The sequence below is a fragment of the Lytechinus pictus genome, chromosome 14 (assembly GCF_037042905.1).
Source record: "Lytechinus pictus isolate F3 Inbred chromosome 14, Lp3.0, whole genome shotgun sequence".
Classification (NCBI taxonomy): Eukaryota; Metazoa; Echinodermata; class Echinoidea; order Temnopleuroida; family Toxopneustidae; genus Lytechinus; species Lytechinus pictus.
In genome coordinates this window covers 11,474,711-11,495,409 of record NC_087258.1, presented here as the reverse complement: position 1 = coordinate 11,495,409, position 20,699 = coordinate 11,474,711, and the positions used below count along the sequence as shown (strand labels likewise).

The following is a 20,699-nucleotide window of genomic DNA, read 5'->3' as shown; positions in this document are numbered from 1 at the left end:
ACGTCTCCACCTTTGCCTATCAGAGGCCACAGCTCTGGCTTCTGTCCACGTCCTCCATAATCCAGCCAATGTCCTTTCTTTTCCTGCTGTTCGCCGCCAAGTTGTTTTGGCATTTCTCCTTTTCATTTTCCCTGCTTCTGGTGCCCAGGTTAATGCTGTGTAACAGTTGCAGATGCTTGCAGGTTTCCCCTTTAGTGTGTGCCCAATATATTATTTCTATCTTTTCCTCATTATTGCCGTGCTCAGTTTCTCCAGTTATTGAGAAATGTCTTGCCATACATTATTCTTTTTCCTTGGTCATGATTTTTTTTTTTTTTGGGGGGGGGGCAAAGAAGCCACACCCCCATCTGTACTGAGGTGGATATCCATCACGACGGTACAAACATAATTATTACAAAGTAGAGAATCAGACCAGAGGAACGATATGTGAAATGTGTGTGTGTATGAGGGGGAGGGGTGTTGGGATTTACAAATGATTTTGGATGAAATCAATAAAAAATACGTGTTGAAAATGTAGGCCTATATATAACAATTTTATGGTGATTTACGTTTAAGACGTTTACAAAAAAAAATAATAAAATAGGGGCAGGAGCTCCCAGTGCCTCCAAGTTTCCGCGGCTGACAATGTGGTAATAAGCATTTTTTTTGCATCAGGAATGATCCACGCATTCTCCCAGTCCGGCGCCAGACTACGATAGGCTTATTTTGATAGGGGGTAGTGGGTACCGTCATTTATTTTGTTTTCCTCAATAGAAGGATAGCTATGTATTCTATATACCTTCGTTCTTCTTTATACTCCCCCCCCCCTCCGACGGTTTTTCCTGTTCTCATCATTCTCTCTATTTCACTCTCTCCTCCCCTGCAGATTTCCTCACCATCCTATCAACTGAGCCCCCCCCCCCCACCATTTCTCTCTAGCTGTCTCTCTCTCACCTGCTCATGGATCGACACACCTTTGCCTCCCATCTACTTCAAATCCCCCTTCGACCTGTTTGCCGATTGAAACCTACGTCACCCAGTACAGATCTTTGGGACATGCCGTATATAACCAATGGTGGCGCCACGATAGGCTTATTTTGATACGGGGTAAAAGGTGCCGGGTACTGTTATGAACTTTGTATTCATCAATAATTATAGAGGCATTTTATATACTCTTCGTTCTTTATTTTTTCCCGTTTTTCATGTTCTTACCTCCCCATTTCTCTCTCTGTATTCTTCATCTGCTCATCATGATCATTGGGCACACACATTTTTTTTCTTTTTTTCCTCCCATCTATACTTCAATTCCCCCGCTCTCCTCTTTGCCGATCGAAAACCATATCGCAAGTATTAATAGAGCCTACCCTTTTTACAAACTCTCTTTTCTTCTTGAGGATCAGTATATGAATAGGCAATCAATAAACAGTTAAATGTAACGTAACGTTCCAGCTAGTCTTACAAGTTGCTGTATTCTGTGAACAGATTTATATATTTTTCATGGTATTAGAGTAGGTTCACATTTTAAATTTGGGATTGGTTACGAAAATTCTGAGTGTAATAGTAAGACTTTTTAGTAAAACCAGAAGAAAATTTAAGCTCAGGCTAAAAGTGAACGTCTTTTGGCTTAATTTGTTGCTGTTGGTTTCACCAATATCATATTTTTTAATTGAGAGCAAAATATTAAACCTTCTTTTGCTCTCAAGTCAAACATCGTTGCCGCTAATACTTTCATAAACCAATTTTCTTATAAACTTGAATGTAGATTGAAAATATATAGATTTCTCAAATTGGTTTTGTGGTTTTCAAATGCAATACTCCAGACATTACAAGCAAGAGCTCACGATCGCATTACCAAACTTTAAGTCATATGCAAATTTGGGTTTTACAGTGTTTTGTGTATCTTCGACGAATACTTGAAAAATATATCATTTGCGACCTTTTGGGGTTATATTAATTGCAAAACGTAAAAGCTCTTGCTTGTAAGTCGATCTCTCAATTTCAAATAGCACCTACTACATTCAAAACCTCACCACTTTGATTAAAGAAACGTACAAACCATTGTAATTTTATAGCATATTTTATAGGGGATATTGTCAATGTTTAAATAATATAATTTCGAGGTAGTAAAGAAAATCCTGAAAGAATAATTCCAAAATGAGTAAGATGCACGAGGCACCGGTAAGTGATTCTGCAATTTAAGTTCTTTGAAATGCCTTAATTTTTACAAGTGTAATTATTTATTTTTTAATATAAAAATGTACATTATGTTACAAAAATGATATGGTATACACAAATGAAGTCCACTTGGAGCAAATTTGCAGAAGAGATGACAATCTGCAGATATAGGGAATACAAAGAGAGAAAAAGAAAAAAAAAACTTATTAAGCCATGTTTCTAATACATATATTAATTGCTTGTATCTCTTTAAATAGCCTAGTCTTAATGAAAATTTTCATGACTAATGAAACAGAACATGTCAACGGCACGAGTCTATATTACATGGAACCATTATAACTTAAAGCTTTAAAGGGAAATGAAATCTTTGGAACAAGTGGGCTTGTGTGAAAACAGAAAATTCAAAGAATAAGATCAAAGGTTCGAGAAAAATCGGACAAAATTGAGAAAGTTATGACATTTTTAAAGTTTTGCTAAACTTCACAAAACCGTTATATGCACATCCTGGTCGCTATGCAAATGAGGAGACTGATGACGTCATCCACTCATCGTTTCTTTTGTATTTTATTACATGAAATGTGAAATATTCTAAATTTCTCCTCATTGTCAAGTGAAACAACGATTAATTCCTGCCTGAACATGTGGAATTAGCATATCGTTTAATACTACATGGTTCCGTCAATTCGGTCTTATTTTCAAATCTGTAAAAAAAGAAATATTTTATAATCTAAACAATAAAAAAAAGAAATAGTGAGTGATATACATCATACTGCCCCATTTGCATGTCACCGAGTCGTGCACATAACTGTCTTGTGCAAAATAAGGCGAAACTTTAAAATGTCATAACTTCCTTAATTTACATCCGATTTCGATGAAATTTTCAGCATTATGCTAGTTTGATGTCTCCATTAATTAAAATAAACTTATTTCTGTGGTGTACTTGACCTTTAACCACACTCGTATGATCACTCACCTTCCTAACGGAAAGAAATTGGTCTTGATGACCTAGCACGTACAGTTCCCCATAGTACAGGCACAGGCTCCTTCACATTTGCAGCCATCGGCACACTTGCATGCAGCATCTGAAAAAAGGTTTTAAAAAATCACTCTTTAGATGAATAACATCGCTTGGAGAAGTCTCTGATAATGAAAATGCCACTAATGGAGCACATAACTGTCAGCATGAAAACCATCATCTATATCGTACAGATTCAAAAAGATAGTGGATTTACGGGGTATGAAAGCTATTTTCAAGAGTAGCATTCTCAGACAACTGATCAAAGATCTTTTGTCACATCCTGGTAGTACAAAAAAAAACATGTCGGTGATAAATAATAATTTAATGCCACTCATTTACTATTTGTCCTCCCCCCCAAAAAAAATACATAAAAAATAAAACTTACACACTACGAGTTCCGAGACGTATCTTCTGTTACCAAACAAAAATATTTTCAATTATGGATATGTCGATATTTTTAATTAATAAAAGGGCCTGTTTCAACAGCATAATGTTGGCCTATTGAACTAGAATTAATTTAGCTAGGTGTGTTCATTATTCAGCATAAAAATGTATAGGCCTATACTTTGCTTAGAGTGAATTCATTGGCAGGATTTATTGATATGTCGAATTTGATTGGCGACTCACTTGAACATTTTCCACAGCAAGTTCCATCTCCTTCCTTGCAGCATTTTCCCGTGATGCAGCACTCTCCACCCCCGCAGGCACACTCTTTGCCATCTGGAATAAAAAAGAAGTTAAACATAATATAAGTGTCACTGGTGTGGAACTAAAATATATTTTAAAATCTTATTTTAAGACTACAAATAAAGCAAAGTATGATAACATTCGTTATCCAATGTTTACATATCAGATATATTATAAATCACCATTAGGACAAAAAAAGATAGCTCGGCGGAGCACAAACAAAGCGAAAATTCAACTTCGAATATGAACACTACTTTATTGAAACATTGAAATCATATTGAAAAACAAAATTAAACTTCCCCATGAAAGGGGTGCAAAAAGTACGATACGCATGGGCGACGCCATATTTCAATTAACTTTTTTCGTATTTTATCTCTATCCATGCGTTCTCATCTCATTTTTTTGTATTCCCCGCTAATAATAGCAACAATAACAATCTATGGTAAGGGACGCTCACACCCCTTCTCCCCGTGGTATCACCTCTGGTTATACAACAACCCCTCGAAGGCAGCGCACGGATTCTGTCCTAATGTCACAATTGGCCTTGGAGATTTGTATATGTGCCCTGTGGAAAGGTGGCATTCTCCTTGAGATTAAAAAAAAAAATTGCCGAATGCAGATATAATTATATTCAGGTAATATCTACCACTTAGCGCAGGGCAGCATCAAACGCGTCGGGAGATGCGGCACGCGTGCTCAGATTAACCCTCGATTGATCCTCAGCACTGTCCTCTCCGTGGCGCCATTTCAACATGTTCACTAAAACGATCGTAGTTGTTTTATAGACTGAAATATCTTACCTCGGCAACAGAAACACTTAACGTCAGGTCCAGGCATGGTGATGATGTATCGAAACGGGTGATTCTAAGAATAAGTAGGAAGTCGTCTCTAGAGATGCAGGTCCAGCCAACAGAATGATGAAGACTGGCTTTCCGAGTGGGTTTTATGTCTTTTCATCAAGTTCCGTGTGCAAATCCTTCCTAAATTGTTATCTAATTTTGTGCACCCGACCCAGTTAAGCCCTTGGCCTTGGAGGTGTGGTCAAGGGCGAGTGCTTAAATTTGCACACGTTTTATTTTTTTACCATCAAAATGGGGCGTTTTTGTTTGGAAATTCAACAGAATCTTTCAGGGCGGAGGGGGGGGGGGGCTATAGGAGGACGTACCCCAGCGATTAACGGAAAATTCACTAGCCCTGACAATAAGTTGGTTTGATGCAAAATGCTCTCGATGGGTGCCCCCGATAGGCACCACCCCCTGGGAAATCAGGTAGGTATGCTCTATAAAGTAGAAATTTAATCCAAATCGCATTCATTTTTAGTGGAAACCTTTTTTTTTACTTGTCAACTTTGTTCCTTACCCAATTAGGTCACTTTCACTTTGGAGTGAAAAGCTTTTCTTTTCTTTCGCTTGTCAAAAATTTGTTCCAAAAAATGCAGCTCCCCCTGTTAAAAATAGTAACGGATCGTAACGGTACCCCTGTTCCTCCAACCCCACCCCCCCCCCCTCACGCTTCGCGTGCTAGTGTTCGGGCTCTCCATTCTATCGCTAATTTCAGTGGATTTTAGCAGTGAATAAATATTATACGATTTGTAGTTTATATCGATATCTTACCGTTCTGCTTTAACATTTTAGTCATTTTCATGTTATCTTAATGTAAAAATATTTGTTTATTAATGTATATAAGCATTGCCTAGATAATGACTCGGAATTTGATTTTATTTACATGTGAATAATTTTTGTTGTAATCCTGATTCTGTTTTCATTAGGTCACTGATGAAAAACAGTTTTTTGCTGATCTTTTGTACCTGCCTAGATATATTTCAATAAATAATTAAATAAATGAATGAAATATAGCTAAATTGTCAAAGTTTCAGAACTGTGTGCCCTTTGATGGATCTTTAAGACAAATATTTATCTCTATTTTTTTTTCTTGTTAATCTGTAAAGAAAGCGTGGATAATAAAGAAAATTACGACCTCTATAGCTGTATTGCTTATTTTAAAACGAACTGCGAAGTAACCGATCCGAATATACTTGCTGAAATGTAGGGGGGCAAACAGGTTGATGTCACATCAAGTAACGTATTATCATTTAAAATCGGAGGAGTTGCTTTTTCCCGTTTTCGTAAAACACATTACCTGTTTTGATACATGTGACTTCAACTATTTTAATTTTGTATTTATTATATCAGATGCTTGTTTACGATACACTGATACCTCTGCTGTTACACAAACATAATTATGCGTAATATATATATATATATATATATATATATATATATATATATATATATATATATATTTAAGTTGTTTTGGTCGACCGGCGAGAGAATTTTCTATTTAGGAACAATTTTCATTTTGGCTACCCCTTAATTGCCACCGGTCGACGGGTCTTTCAATTTTCGATGTGTTTGTATTCCTTTAGCCGGAAATAAAATAGAACAAACTAAAATAAAATAAAATAAATAAATACATACATGAATAAACAAATAAATAAATAAATGAATAAATAAACAATTGACCCACCCCCCCCCCCCCCCCCACATGCAACTGATTGAAGAATAAAAGGTGAATCAATTTATAGGTTTAAGTGCAAAATAGCGTGAATATATAGGCCTCTTTAAAAAGAAGAAATATCAAAATACCCTATGCAGCAATTTATTTGGCAGGAGTTTGCACTCGTCTTTCGACTGCAAGAGTAAAGGGTCCGATGACCTCACTATTCTGATTTGCTTAATTAAAATACCCTCAATTGTATATTAAACAACACACGAAAAAAAACCTACGAACAGAGCAGAGTGGAGAATTCCTTTCTGTATTGCGTAACATCTTCCGATTTAATAGCTTTTAGCAACAGTTTTGCACTCGTCTTTGCTATCGTCTTTGCACTCGACCGCCAAAGCAAAGGTCCAGGGACCTCAGTATTGTTATGGTTCTCTGAATGTCCAAAATAATGCCCTTTATATATAAACAATTAACGAAAACAAAGAGAAGAGTAAAGCGAACTGTTTTAGAATATATTTTGTCTGTATTACGTAACTTATCCGCCGATCGGTTTTTCTTTAGCAACAGTTTTGCACTCGTCTTTGCGATCGTCTTTGCACTCGACTGCCAGAGAGACGGTCCAGGGACCCCAGCATTGAAATGTTTCTCCGAATATGAATTCACGAAAACAAGCAGAGCGAATTTTTTTCAGAATATCTTTTCTGTATTGCGTAACTTATCTTCCGATCAGCTTTTCTTTATCAACACTTTTGCACTCGTCTTTGCATTCTACTGCCAGAGCATAAGTCCAGGGACCCCTTTGTTATGGTTTTCTGAATGTCCTTTGTATACAAACAATTTACGAAAAGAAACCTCTGAAGAGATCAGAGTGAACAATTTAAAAATGTCTTTTCTGTATTACGTAATACATTATCTTTTGATCAACTTGTCTTTGGCAATAGTTTTGCACTCGGTCTTTGCGCTCGTCTTTGCACTCGACTGGCAGTGTATATTGGATTGGTCTAACGTAAGTAAACGTAAAGTTCGGAATTAACCAATTCTAAGTTAACCATAGTCAGTCGCAGGCATATATAGACAGGCCCAGATATGAGGTAACGTTAATGCGCTAGCCTACAGGCTAGCCATATAGAAAAAAAGAAATCCATGATTTATTGTTCGAAATAGACATGAAATGAAATACTTCGAAAATTTCTTCGCCCAATTGATCATGGGCCCGGCAGCCGCTGTGCAGCGCCAGATCGACGAGGCTCTATCCCTTCAAGAGCTCACAGGCCTAATTCATTTCCCATAGACTCGTGTGTTAAAGTGGCACTTAAAAAGAGTTCATAAAAAATAAGGAGGAAATTCGAGGATTGAATGTTTACTACCAGTGGATAGGTTAAATGTCTGACATTCCATATCTGACCAGAAAAGGGTACCTCGACCGGCTCATTTTAAAAATAAATCAGCATTTATGAAGACTACACCTGACGGGATCAAACTGGGCGTTGTGGCGTGCGCCTGTAATCCAAGCAATGTGGGGAAGTTACAAATTGATTTCGAGGTTCGAGCCCTGGTCACGTCTTTCGGATGGTGACGTTAAAGGTCGGTCCCAGACGTAAATAATCATATCTGATTGATACCAGTGTTGTAGTCAAGGCTCAAACCTCCAAGGCCAAGGCTTTAATACCCAAGGCCAAGGCTTCAATACCCAAGGCCGAGGCCAAGGCATGCAAACCCAAGGCCAAGGCCAAGGCCTGAAAACCTCAAGGCCAAGGCCAAGGCATTTCAAACTTTCAATACATGTATATGGAACAATGAGACAACAATGCTTAGGCGGCAGACATGACACACAGGGCAAAATGTATTAAAGGTGTGAGCGAGCGAAATATTTAACCCTTGTACATGTAAAACAAAAATAATTTCATGATAGATTTAAACATTATTAAATAATAATATAGTTACCTTTGTACATTTAATACATAATTTTTCTAGGCGATTTACATTGCAATAATAGCGCGTTTTCGCCCAGCGTCGTACGACGTAGAACGTAAGGGTCGTGTGCAAAAATCGCCAACTTCCATGGAAACAGAGGCCCGAGCGTTCTTGAGCTCAAATCACGGACGGTTCTTCCGCAAATTAGCGGGCGTCCGCATTAGAACGTAGGATTTGTCAACAGCCGTCAACAGCCAATCAGATCGCTTGTAGAGCGAGCAAGCTGAGCCGATGTAAACACATTCGCCCATCGCGTGCATGCACATGTTGTACTCTACTCTGACTACACTGATAGCTGAAAGCTTCAAAACATGGACTCGAATGCGAGTTTTTCGGTGAGTACCATTTCAATTATACTAAAATCAAGCTAAGTATAATTTCAAAATGTTACAGTAGAAGTTTAAACGAGTATGATTATTGAAATATGATTGAAAAGCCGTTGCATGGCTCGGTCGACGACGCGACTGCAAGACACATGGCACTGCCAGTTGTGTGCACATAGTAGGAACATATACAATGCATATGTTGGCGTGTCAACATTACATGCCAGCCATGCATTGCGGTCGATCCGGCCGCGTTCAGCGATTTGCGAAACTGCTTACAAGCGAGAGTTGAGCGCGACGGACGCACGAACCAAGAGATCGTTCTACGTCGTAGATAGCGTCGTACGACGCTGGGCGAAAACGCGCTAATTATCATTACCACGGTCATCTGATCCTGGCATGCCCATTATCAACGTAATGTCTTTTTCCACTCCCTGGGACAGGGGAGGCAGAACGTTTTTTGGGGGGGTGTCAAAGCCTAAAAATACACTTATGAGTCAAATGAAAGCTTATTTAAAGTGATTTCTAATTGATAAGACAGATATTTTGATTTAGGCTTTAACTTTTCTGCCAGAAAGCGTAGCGAGCGAGCGGTTTTGAAAAAAAAATCAATTCTGAAGTTGTAAAACTCGATTTTAGGTCAATTATGGCACTAATCACTGTTAAAAGGGCATCCTTGCGAGATGTTGCCAACACGAACCACGAGCTCAAACTTCTGGACATTTCGTGTAATGAGAAATGAAAATTAAATATTCTGAGCTGTTTTTGTAATCATGAAAAAGATGTGCATCTTACTAAAGAATTAACGCGAACGCGAAGCGCGAGCTGAAATTTTACTGACCAGAAAAGGAAGCTGTTCTAGACTTCATTTAGTGACTAATAAATACGATACATTAAACTCACATAATGCGAGCGCAAAGCGCGAGCTCAAAAATTTGTGATATTCTAACCTGAAAGTTGGACATTCTACGCATTTTTTTTGTAAATGGGAACAGAATGAGTACCTTACATAACAATAATTTATGCGAGCGCGATCCAAAATTTTGTGTAAAATGTATTATGTTTTACTATAAAAAAAGGTATTTCTTTTTTAAAAAGGGCACATTTGATTTGGAAAAAAGGGCATTTTCGATTTTGGAAAACGGGCACTTTTTCCTACTGGGAATTTTTCAGGGGGGGGGGCAAGAGAGCACAAAGCGCAAGTTGAAATTTTCAAATGCTGACCTGAAAATGAGTCATTTTTAGGACTCTTGTCAGTTTTCATGTTTTTTTCTGCTTACAACCAATATTAAATTTCTATTCTCTTTTCTTGTATCTTCTATTAATTTACTTCAAAAACCGGAATAAAGAATACTAAAAAATAAAGTTATATTCAAAAGGATATAAAATAAATGGGGCACACCCCACACCATTAGTTGGGGGAGGTTAAATCTTAATTATTTCTTAAAACAATAAAATAGAGTTTTCTATGAAACCACACTGATACAAAAACAAATATTTTGTTTGTTTCCTTGAAACTGTAGTGAAATGAAATTCACTGTCGAACCATATGATTAAAAATAAGTAACTTTTTTTTACTCTGTTTTGTCAATCTGAAACACTATAACCCCCCCCCCAAAAAAAAAAGAAAAAAGATGTACTGCCTATCAACATATTAACTGATTTAGCAGTATATTCTGCCAAATCAGCCTCCCCCTTCTCTCTATCTCTCTTCCCATTCCTCTGTCTTGCCTGTTGTGTTCAAGTTTACCAAATCTTTTCAGAATATCATTAAGACTTAAAACATTCTTGTTGGTCAAAGATAATACAGGGAAAATCCTAATGGAATAGAAATCAACCTTGTTATCATTCTTTAGAGTTACATGTAGCTATTCTTAAAGTATGAAAATTGTTGTCAAAAATGCAGTCAGATCTGTCAGAATTATTCCTGTCATAAAATCACTATAATCTTCATCATTTTCATTATTATTGATTTTGCCATTGTCATCATTTTTAAACAACATATTACCAATAAATAATGTTATTTTTCATCACTTCTGTTTTCTTTGTTACTTAATTATGTGATGATAATTCTTGATAATTAAAATTGATGGCATTGCTAAGTACACTTACTACTGCTGATGCTACTGCTACTGCTGACTGGTAGTATTGACCATTCGTGTCATTAGATATACAGAACAATTTAAACATTTGTAACTACTTATATAAAAACAAATGAAAGTACAAAATATAAAATACCTTGAAAAAGCCTTGAAAATGCCTTGAAAATGCCTTGAAATTTCAGGCTCAAAATCCTCAAGGCCAAGGCCCTCTCAAGGCCAAGGCTTGAATGTTCAAGGCCAAGGCTTTGAAAAGGTAGGCCTTAAGGCCAAGGCCGAGCATCAAGGCACTACAACACTGATTGATACACGTCTGACAAAACTCAAATACACACAAACACACACACAAATTCATCACTTGAGAGAGTAAAATGACCCTAATTCTTCCGCCAGTAAAAATATAGTTCCATAGTGGTGATATATCTTTCCAATTTGGAAAAAGTAGGTTCAGTAGGTACCCTCCCTAGAATCAGTGTTAGATTGTTAGTCATATTCATTCATTTTTGTCAATCAGCAATATCAAATTTAAAAATTGAGCAATGGGTTGGCTCGAATGAATATCTTTTGCCTGCCAGTTGTGATTAGGCCCGTGCAACCTTTAATCGTTGAACGCCAAACAGGGTAGCATCAACTCCCATCTTTTAACGTCTTTTGGTCTGACGCGGCCGGGGTTTTGAACCCCCCCAGGACCAAAATCCAGTTAAAACCAATTAGGGCAAAACCAATTGAAACCAGTTGGCCAACTGGTTTCAATAGGGAAATTGGAACAACTGGTTCCAATTGAAAACCAGTTGCCAATTGGTTCCAGTTAAAAACCAATTGGTTCCAATTGAAAACCAGTTGCCAATTGGTTCCAGTTAAAACCAATTGGGCAACTGGAACCAGTTGGCAATTGTTGTCAATTGGTTCCAGTTGTTCCAATTTCCCTTTTAAAACCAATTGAATCCAATTGGAGGCAACTGGTTTCAATTGGTTCCAGTTGAAACCAATTGGAAGCAACTGGTTTCAACTGGAACCAGTTGAAACCAATTGGTTTCCAACTGGATCCAATTGGAACTTCCAGTTGGAACGAACTTAATTAGTTACAAATTAATTAGCATTTGCACTAACTATTTCTCATGCCAACACAGAAGCAGTGTTATATGTCTATTAATACCAATGTAAAGGGCATTGATAAAATACAGACTTTCATGTGTATATAATTATATGGAAGATCTTCAAATATATGTACTTTTATTTGATGTAATTTGGTAACAGTTAGTGGTGTACTAATTATCCTTTAATCTGTTTTAATTATAATCTATAACATTTATGAACATGGTTTTCACTGCTAAGTATTCTAAATACTTATCTTTAAAAAGTGTGGTACTTGAAATTGTAAAGAATTAAATAGATACATTGTTAATGATGATTAATCTCATAAAACATTAATCTGTGCACACTGGCAAATAATATGCAAATTAACTGGTTTCAATTGGATCCAGTTGGGTAACTGGAAAATTTCCAATTGGAAACCAATTGGAAATAATTTCCAGTTACCCAACTGGTTCCAATTAGAATTCATTTCCAGTTACCCATCTTTCCAGTTAGAAGTCATCTCCATTTACCCAATTGGTACCAGTTAGGATTTCCAGTTACACAACTGAATGGTTCAAGTTAGAATTTCCAGTTACTCAACTGGTTCCAGTTAGAAATCATTTCCAATTGGAAGTCATTTCCAGTTAGGATTTCCAGTTGGGATTTCCAGTTACTCAACTGGTTCCAGTTAGAAATCATTTCCAATTGGAAGTCATTTCCAGTTACCCAACTGGTTCCAGTTAGGATTTCCAGTTGCCCAACTGGTTCCAGTTGGGATTTCCAGTTACTCAACTGGTTCCAGTTAGAAATCATTTCCAATTGGAAGTCATTTCCAGTTAGCCAACTGGTTCCAGTTAGGATTTCCAGTTGCCCAACTGGTTCCAGTTGGGATTTCCAGTTACTCAACTGGTTCCAGTTAGAAATCATTTCCAATTGGAAGTCATTTCCAGTTTATAGCCAACTGGTTCCAGTTAGGATTTCTAGTTGCCCAACTGGTTCCAGTTGGGATTTCCAGTTACTCAACTGGTTCCAGTAAGAAATCATTTCCAATTGGAAGTCATTTCCAGTTACCCAACTGGTTCCAGTTAGGATTTCCAGTTGCCCAACTGGTTCCAGTTGGGATTTCCAGTTACTCAACTGGTTCCAGTTAGAAATCATTTCCAATTGGAAGTCATTTCCAGTTACCCAACTGGTTCCAGTTAGGATTTCCAGTTGCCCAACTGGTTTCAATTGGTTTCAACTGGAAATTGTTAAATTCCAGTTAAAACCAATTGAAACCAGTTAAAACCAATTGAAACCAGTTAAAACCAATTGAAACCAATTGAAACCAGTTGGAAATCCAACTGGTTTCAATTGGATTTTGGTCCTGGGCCCCAACCTCCCGGTTGTGAGACGGACGCTCTACCAGTACCAACTGAGCCAAGCATTTTTTCCTGTCATTAATGGCAATTTGATAAGTGTTTAAGAATTTGATCTAGATGGGCCGGTATATAGATCTAAGCCTAAGGTCAATAACTTAAGGGTTACGGTACGGCAATTTGAAGGTGCTGATCATGGCAACGCGAACGGCTACAATTTTGTACAGTCCATGCGCATGCGTACTCTTCCGAAGACGCAAGTCATGAATTATTCATATTGGCTTCCGGAACTGCGGTGGGAAAAATGATTTCGCCGGGGCGCGTCCGGGAGGCCAACACGGCAGTTTGGGGGAGGTCAAAAACATCCGGCGTCATTCGTAGACTGCCGTGTTGGCAGAGCATTCAGGGGGTTCCCTGTTGGTCCGTACAGCTGCCGTGTTGGTTCGTGGGGTTCTTGTTGACGCCATGATGATCCGTGTAGAGGACATGCTCTGCCTGCATGGTGCGTTTAGATCCTTGTGTAGATGCCTTGTAGTTGTCTTGAGTACAGTCATCAACGCTCATCGACGCCTAATCCAGTGTATTTTGGAACCAGATATGAATAACATATGTTGCGTTTGGTGAGCTGAAAGGGGGCTATCATAGTATGTGTAGGGTGTAGAATTTGTGGTGCACATGGGGTGGGGGTGATGGTTTTGAACATGTCCAAATCCTTTATGCGTGGATATCTTATCAATCATAAAAGATGTCAATGGATACACAGGCTTTTTGGTTTTGTTTTGTGTTCAAATTGTGCTTATTTCATGGATTGTATTGTGGTTGATAATGGGCGTTTTTGTCTCACCTGCATAGCAGAGTGAGACTATAGGCGCCGCTTTTCCGACGGCGACGGCGGCGGCGGCGTCAACACCAAATCTTAACCTGAGGTTAAGTTTTTGAAATGACAGCATAACTTAGAAAGTGTATGGACCTAGTTCATGAAACTTGGCCATAAGGTTAATCAAGTATTACTGAACATCCTGCCTGAGATTCATGTCACATGACCAAGGTCAAAGGTCATTTAGGGTCAATGAACTTATACCATGTTGGGGGAATCAACATCAAAATCTTAACCTAAGGTTAAGTTTTTGAAATGTCATCATAACTTAGAAAATATATGGACCTAGTTCATGAGACTTATACATAAGGTTAATCAAGTATCACTGAACATCCTGCATGAGTTTCACGTCACATGACCAAGGTCAAAGGTCATTTAGGGTCAATGAACTTTGGCCGAATTGGGGGTATCTGTTGAATTACCATCATAACTTTGAAAGTTTATGGATCTGATTCATGAAACTTGGACATAATAGTAATCAAGTATTACTGAACATCCTGTGCAAGTTTCAGGTCACATGATCAGGGTCAAAGGTCATTTAGGGTCAATGAACTTTGGCCAAATTGGGGTATTTGTTGAATTACAGCCATAAATTTGAAAGTGTGTTGGTCTAGTTCATAAAACTTGGACATAAGAGTAATCAAGTATCACTGAACATCCTGTGCGAGTTTCAGGTCACATGATCAAGGTCAAAGGTCATGTAAGGTCAAAGAACTTTGGCCACGTTGGGGGTATTTGTTGAATTGCCATCATATCTCTATAAGTGTATTGGTCTAGTTCATAAAACGTGGAAATAAGAGTAACCAAGTATCACTGAACATCTTGTGCGAGTTATAGTAGTTTTCAAAATCAGCACTGCTGCTATATTGAATCGCGTGATGCAGGTGAGACGGCCAGAGGCATTCCACTTGTTTAGAGAGAGGTGGTGGTTTGAAGCTATGTTAGGATGCTGAGGATAAGATCAGGTTTCACTGCCCATGTTAATCATTAATTAAAGAGCAGAGAACGTTTGGCTGGAAAAAGAATTTGGGTGGTGAGAGGATGCATTGCCCATACAGGGAATACATCCTCTCACCTTGTGTTTTTTTAGATTGGAAGTGAATGTTGGGGTAGTTAGTGTACTCACTTTAGTCGGAGATGTTTATGTGTGGATGTGTCCGAATTCCTACCCTGCCAGCTAAGTGCTAAGTTAGTGGTGGGCGCATGGGCGAGGATCGGCCGAGGCAGGTGCGCGCGCCTGCCCAATCGCCTAGCCCTAGCTTAAACAAATTCCAATCTTATCAACTAGAAACTTTCACTACAGGATAATTTTGACCACTTTTTCTGGTAGTGATATCAGATTTTCACGATATTAAGTACTTTCTGAAATATACGACCGTCCACGAAATATGGTCACGCGCGAAGTAAGGTCACACGACCATACTTTTCACTTACCCATCACCCTGAATAATACGGCGAACAATGTCAATGATGACCCACATATGCGATATGCAGTGTGCACATATGTGATTCTTTTCCGAATATTTCCGAATAAAAAACGTGTACGATGATCAAAACGAACAAGATAATTCTCAAGTCGGAAAGTACCCGAAAGCAACAAAACCTCTGTACCCGGGGGACGTTGTTTACACTATGAGAAAACCAACTAAAAACAACAACGCCTGAGTATTCATTGAAAATAAAGAATAATAAATTAGTTGCTATTGATACCCATTCTTTTGTACGCACAGATATCGCCCGACAATGAAACTTAAACCGGCTTTACGAGTTTTCTTGGACAATCATGTTGTGCTTTTTTTTAAAGGAAGTGGCTCCCCCCGAACGTATTATGGTACAGGGGTAAAAAAACGTCATCAATCACGTGACATATAATAAAAAAACGTATTTTCTTTTTAATCAGTTTCAACTTTTTTAAAGTTAAACCATTAAGTGTTGTATCCATGTATTTCCCCGAAAAAATGAAAAGTGCCAACATAAAAAACGAGCGTTATTTAGTGACGACAAAGATTCTGCTAACGAAAGTATATGAAATGTTCCGAAAAAGCTTAAGATGTGAAGAGCGCCGCACACGGCGTTCCAGGAACAGGGCGTCCAGGGCATAACTATCCCGGACCTTCCCGGATCATGCCGGCATTGCCGTGTTGATCCTTGTGGATCTCTGTATAAATGTGACTGGGTTTTACGCGAGCCTGTCAATGCGTGGTATATTATTTACTATTACATGTGTTATCCCAGCTCCAACACCAAACACACGGTTGGCAAGGTAACTGAATATAATTATTTACCAAATCACATTTTATTTCATTTTATACAACCGATTTCATGGATACGTCCGGAGTTTTTTTTTTTCAACATCTAGTTGACCTCGAATGACCTTGATTTTGGTATTAATTACATTGTGGACCTCATAATACATGAAATATGTCTAAATGATTACAAGATTGAATTAATTTATAAATATGTTTCATGAACATGGAGTACTATCTTATGTGTTTCCATGGCAATAACCGAGTTGGTCACACCCATAATTTACTAAATGGTCCGCTATTAGAATTCTTCTGGCGAGCGTTTCATCAATATTTTCGTCTGACAAGTTGTCAGATGTGACAACTTCCCTTTATTTTGATTGGCTAACAAGCACAGTTCCTATGGTAACCGTTTGATAAAACAGAACTTGTCCGATAATACGTCTGACAACTCATTTCATGAAACGCTCGCCTGATGGCCAATCTTAATGTATTGGGCAAGTTGGGGTCATCAACTGTCGAGGCGTATCATTAACCTGTTTTCGGGGTCAGATTCTAAACATTCCCTTGTAATGAAATCCCAAATTATTTTGTTTTCTGTTTGTCGTTGTTTTGGAGGTGCTTTTTGGGGGTGTCACTTTTTTTAAGCTTGGAAACACCCCTTTGAGTGGGGATATATACATGTTAACATGGTTAAAGTGTCCTTTTTTAAGTTATATCTTTATAATCAATGCAATTACGTACCTTTTTTCATAGCAGCCCTAGGGCATTTCTAGATAATTTATGATCGATGCTGCAATCTTCTCAATATTAAGTATAATTTTGACGGTTCTCCTTTTTTAGAGCACACCAAGTATTTACGAAGCAGCATGAACGTGAACTGAGGAAGCATCGAATCAAAACAGACGCCATGACTCGTTTTGTCAAAGTTCTCAACGATAACAACCTAGACAGAAACGATAATATCGATTTTGGCGAGTTTCGGCGGGCTTGTGCACAGGTCAGAGGGCAAACTTCAATTTTTGGCAAAATTACATTAATTTCATTTTGGTAATCCTGATGTGTTTTTTTTTTCTTTAAAATGTTGGCGATAAGATTATACAGTGCGTCCCACAAAAAACGAAACCGAGATTTATCGATGATTTATCATAACTTAATCACAAATACAATAGATAAATGACATACCAATGTAAAGTTTAGAATCTCCTCTTTCATCTGAAATTACTTAGATTATTCCTCATTCACGCATGAGTGAGAAAAAACAATTTGAAGAAAGGATACCAAAAACTCATTTGGCGGGGGGTATCTGAATTTCAAAAAGAAAATCACATGCCTAAAAAGTTCAATATCTGCTCTTTTATTTGATACCTTAATCACAGAAAATGGTCGAGGAGTAAAAAAGTTCTGTTCCCTCGAAACAATGCTTGTATTTCCATAATTTCATTAAATAAATGTGTTTTCACCGGATTTCCACAGAAGCTATCGCACGGTTAACAAAAGACTTATTGCATGGCTGATCGTCAACAAAACGGAGTGTCGAGTGACTCGGAACGCTAGCCTGTATAAACCTCTTCATTTTATGAAATTATTGAAATTCAAGCTTTATTTGAAATAACCAGAACTTTGTTATTTCTTGGCCATTTTCTGTAATTTAGGTATCAAATTAAAGAGCAGATATTGAACTTTTTTAAAATGTGGTTTTCTTTTAGAAACCCAGATACAGCCCGCCAAGTGACTTTTTGGTATCCCCTCTTCAAATTGTTTGTGCTCACTCATGCATGAATGAAATATAATTTAAGTAATTTCAGATGAAAGAGGGGATTCTAAGCTTTACAATGGTAGGTAACAAGGGCGCCGGAAGCGGGGGGGGGGGGCAGGGGGCACTTGCCCCCCCCCCCCCCCCTAAATAAAATTTGGGGGGGGGCAAAACGAGATTTTGCCCCCCTAAAAGTAGAAAAATTATAAATTATTTAAGGACAAAAGTAAACGATGAAGGCACTTTTCTGCCTTAAAATTGTCATTTCCATTGTCAAAAATGAAAAAATTTCGCCCCTGACGGGGCAATTACAAAGCCTCGCGTCTTTTGACGAACATGTCCCTCTGTGAAACATACTTTGATAAGCCACTTTTCCATCTTATTACAGTGTGATAACCGTTTAACATTTTAATGAATACATTTCAGACTAAAACCGAATGGCAAATTGAAAGTGGTTCACCAATGCATGCTGGCTGTGTCGGCTAACAAACGCGCGGTCGCCCAGAAACGCTCAGACCGGACCCGATATCACTAACGCGCGTGAACGCTATAGTTACTCCAGCAACATAATATGGAATCTATGTCATAGCTGTCAAGCCCAGAAACCATAACATCTCGAGGTCGTCAATATCTCATATACTTGTTGCCTGTGTAAGTCATCCCTGAAATAGTAAGTATAGATTAATAAAGATATAGATTTAAATTATGAAAACTTATTTCAATTATTTCATTTTCAAATAAATATAAATTGAGTAAATACAATGATAACAAGTCAGTGCCCTAAAGAAAATACCAAGGTCATTTCAACTCAATAAAGACATGTTATCAGAAAATAACACACAGAATAATTATGTGTAGAGGATTATAATTTATAATTTGTGAAAATGGTGAATCCCACTCGAAAGCAACTTAGAGATAATGTTTATGCATGAAAAAATAAAATCATCTGTGAAAGTGTCTACTTGATCCGACTCATATTATCCGAGATATGAATAAAAATGTAAATAAAGAATATAAAAGAAAAAATAAGCGTTACAGTACTGCTCTACTATAAAAATCCTAAGATATTTTCATAGCCCCTATTTTCCTCGATTCCTTTTCATTGGCATGATTGGCAGGCGTTTTGTCTGATACTATTTCAGCTCATATGATATAGCACTTTTGTATTTTAGATTCCAAAACCTGTTACTTATCAGATCGAGAGGCAGCTATGTTCTCTGGTTCATCCGAACTTTTGTTATTCATGGACGTATGCAAAAATTTAAAAAAATCCGGGGGTGGGTGGGGCTGCAAGACCTAAATTTGCGAAGAAACTTAAAAGCGAGGGGGTTTGTGATGGGGGAGATTTTGCATTTTCTAGAATAAAATTGAAGGATTTCGTGCACACTTTTGGTGAATTTTGTGAATTTTTGCCCTCTCGATCGGTGGCCCCCGGCTGCGTACGGTCATGTTTGTCATCTTAAAGTCTTTAAAAGGCCTATATTACATTGGTTTGAAACAATTTCGTTTGCCAGGCTCGTCATTTGCTGGAACTGCGACCCTGATCATGGAGAAACACCAGTCTGGGTCAGAAGGGAGGAAACAGAAGGAGCAAAAAGAACTCCAAGACAATGCAAAAGGATCTCGATCACTCCTAACATACTTTTCAAAAGTAAACAAGAAAGAGGAAAAGGACACTACAGAGTCAACTCAAGCAAGTGGAGGTTTGCCAGAGTCCTCCACAATCCACGAAAACCCTGCCATATGCCAGAAGGGACAAGAAACCGAAGTTCTTTTAAAGGAAAAACCCAATCAGCCTCAGACATGAAAACCACATTCCGAAGCGATCGTTTTGCGCGTAGATTTCATAGGTTCTCATAAATTATGAGTATAGTCTTTCGTAGTGAATTCTATGTTTAATTCTCAAGAAATTTATTTTTGAATGCTCTTAAAAACGCAACTTTTATACTCCATTTTTACACAAAGTCCTTACCGTTGGGGCTCCCACACCCTCTCCCGCTCGATCGCTTCGGTATCTCACGCTGTCAAAAATATTGTGCCCCCTTCGGGATTTTGCCCCCCTAAAACTGAAAGTGTTCCGGCGCGCCTGACCACCCCCCCCCCCTCTCTCCCCTCTTATCTCCCCCCCCCCCCTCTCTCTCCCCTCCCCTCTCTCTCCCCCCTCTCTCTCCCCCCTCTCTCTCGATTCCCCCCTCTCTCTCCCTCGCACTGATTTTACAAAAAACACAAGGCCCCTTTAATTTTCACTACTCGTACCAGCGCGCTTGACGTGGGTTTTAGATGCCGTATGGGTCCTTGAATAAAAATGATTTTCATTTCTGCGGGTATCTGGCACATTCTGTCACAGCCTTGCTGTTTTAAATATAAATTGGTATGGAGAGTCCCTCATCAAATAGGACACCCCTATCAAATTGCCCTGGTACCACCCCTGGGGATCAGGTATTTCTGGCACTCTAAAGGCTTCCGAACTAAAGTTGCCATGGTTAAAATATGATATTTATATGTGTAAATATGTGTATATATAGGAGACAATGCAAAATTTGCTTCGCATTCTGTTTTTCATGTTTGTATCTTGTTATTTGTTTTGTTTTCGGTTGGTGTTGATTGGTGCTCGCTTGATATTGT

The 20,699-nt window shown here is 38.2% G+C and overlaps 1 long non-coding RNA gene across 1 annotated transcript; it reads left to right on the top strand.

Annotated features, from left to right (window-relative positions):
- Nucleotides 1-16,300: 16,300 nt before the first annotated feature.
- LOC129275876 (uncharacterized) lies at nt 16,301-20,166 on the top strand. The gene is made up of 4 exons (XR_010295697.1): nt 16,301-16,335; nt 17,162-17,318; nt 18,501-18,744; nt 19,589-20,166. It is a non-coding gene; the product is annotated as an uncharacterized LOC129275876 (long non-coding RNA).
- Nucleotides 20,167-20,699: the final 533 nt, after the last annotated feature.